This window comes from Olea europaea, chromosome 1 (genome assembly GCF_002742605.1).
Source record: "Olea europaea var. sylvestris chromosome 1, O_europaea_v1, whole genome shotgun sequence".
NCBI lineage: Eukaryota > Viridiplantae > Streptophyta > Magnoliopsida > Lamiales > Oleaceae > Olea > Olea europaea.
Window position 1 is genome coordinate 3,361,694 of NC_036237.1, and position 2,732 is coordinate 3,364,425.

Sequence of the window (2,732 nt, forward strand, 5' to 3'; positions counted from 1 at the left end):
ATCAAGCTACAATGAAAACATTGCTTTAAGGAAATTATGTGATAGAATCAATTCAAGAAGAGAAAAGTTAAAATTGTGAAACCAAGAGCAATGCTAGAACTAGCAACTCACAGTTATATGCTGTCCATCCAATGGTCTGATTTTCGAGGTCATACAAAACGAGCTTGTTCGATAAGACAAGATCTGCATTTACAAAGAATTCGGAAATTAATTATATCAATATCCATTCAAGTTGTTTATGATCGACTACAACTGTAACATATTTCAATACTTGCTACTTCATAGTTTGAGGGTGGAATTATTACCGCTAAGAGAGGAGCCGGAATAAAATGTATTATGAGATGAATCCCATATTTCAAAACATAAAAACCTAAGTCCTAAAATCAGATCTTACTACACAACAAGATATGTAAGTATGAAATCTTCATAGCATTACCTAAGAGTAAGAACACCTGACTGACTATAAAGATAAGTAAAGCTTGAAATGTACCTCCCAACAGGGTTATTTCCTTTCCATCCCTTGTCTGCATTCCACTGTTCTGCCAACCAATACACCACTCGTCATCCTGCAAAGTCGCAAGTGAAAGTACGTAAGGAAGCATATGCAAATCAAATGAATGAAATAATAACCAACATATAATCCAGCTTGCTTACACTAATTCTGAATAGATATTCGTGGGGATAAACCGTCAAAGAAAGCGAGTCCTCAAAATGAAAAGTGACAACTGGAAATCCATTATCGACACTACACAAACACGCAAAACCCAGCATTAGTTTGGATATTATACTCGTGAACAAAGTAAATTAATAGCTTAATATATTGATGTTCAATTGAATCAACCAACCTTGCTCATTGCTATGTTCCAATGACAAAATTTCATAAGATTTATGCAAATCAAACTGGAGCAATTGCTTTATACTTTAAAAAATTAAAAATAAAGAATGAAGAAAAGAAAATCTTCCGGTTAAATATTAAATACTTATTAATCACTCATAACAGCTTTGGTGGATATGATAAAAATGAGTAGGAGCATTTAAAAATATTTCTATATTCTTCAAAAACTAGTAGTACTCAAAATCAGAAATGACCCAATTTTAAATGTCATTTTCTGAGTTATCCACGCAATGATTTCTAATGAAATAGATTTCATGTGTCCACATATGCACATGAAAATTTTAAATGATAACAATTTCATTTCAAATAAAATCATTCCACCACTCTTCCAACATGATTCTTTTGATGTATACACGTTTCCATCTCCGATACTAATAGTTCTCCGATTCTTTGGCAAACATAGTTCAGCAATTTGATCATCTTTTTTATCCTCAGCATTCCTAAGCCTAAGTTGACATAATTAATCCAACATACCAAGTTTATTTTCCACTCAGCATGCTTTCTAGCATACTAACAAAGTTAATGTTGAATGTAGCTTAAGTTTCCATATATTTTCAAGCTCTCATCACAGCTAATTATGCAGTTAGACAAGAAATAGTGGAATGTGTACGACATGATATCAAACTGTTTCAGGATTTTCATGATTAGACTCTGAAGGACAATGATCATATCTGCCACGATAATTGACTTCTTTACCCCCCAAAAGAGCAGCAACCTTGAAAAGGTCATCATGAAAAAATATGAATACTTTTTTCAATAACTTCCAACTTTTCTCCATATTATTACTTCCACCCAATCTTATAGTAAACATAGAAGTTTGTGAGGCCAACTTAAGAGATGTTTTATACAGTTGAATGTCCAAGTCAAACATCAGGAAATAGTTCAGATCAGAAACACTAGTTCTGAAGTCTACCTATACTCTGAACTCATCTCTTGGAGAAACTATACATGATTTTCACGGAAACCTAATGCCATCACAGGGACTTCAAGTGTCAGTGGAACAGACACATGTAGGGAAAAGGACCTGGAAAAATAATCTGACAACAGAACACTATGGTGAAGCATAACATTCTTTGCAGTTCACATTTTGAATTACAGCTTTCTTATGACTATTATAATACCAGTTAACACAATAAAATAATATACAACACCAAGCGCATGCGCACAGAGAGAGAGGAATTAACTGAGGAGCCTTACTTCCCACTGTAATCAAAGCATTTGTACTGTTGCTCAACAATTTGAGTTTTTAGATTAGGTTGCCGTGCCATCACCTACAGGGGGGGGGGGGGGGGGGATTGAGAATGGTTAGAAGGAAAATACACACACAAGGTACACGTAGATGGATTGATGAAAAAAAATTATGCTGTGTCAATCCTTAATTTTAGGATAAAATGGATTCGCAAGGTTTGAAGTATTAGACCCACCTTTTCCATAAGCGGTTCATAAATCTCATCTGGAAGATAGGCCAAGGTTGTACCACTATCGATTATTGTCCCTCCCTGAGAATCTGTGCCAAACAAATCTGATGGAAGGTCTAGAGAATCACCATCCACCTCAACTGCCCTCATAATGACATTATAATGTGCCCTAAGATAGTAATGAGACTTTTATTAAAGATAAACACATTATTAAGAACAAAAAGACATTAGATGAAGGGTACGTTTAGCAAAATTATAACAAAAGGCTATTATTTACTCAAGACAAGTAGACAACATTACGTGAAGAATAAATTTAGAGAAGTAATTTCTAATGACAATGAATGAAGCAACAAATCTCTGACAGATAAAATTATTTTTAAATGCTTAGGAAAATTTCGCATAAATTATTTACTATTCAT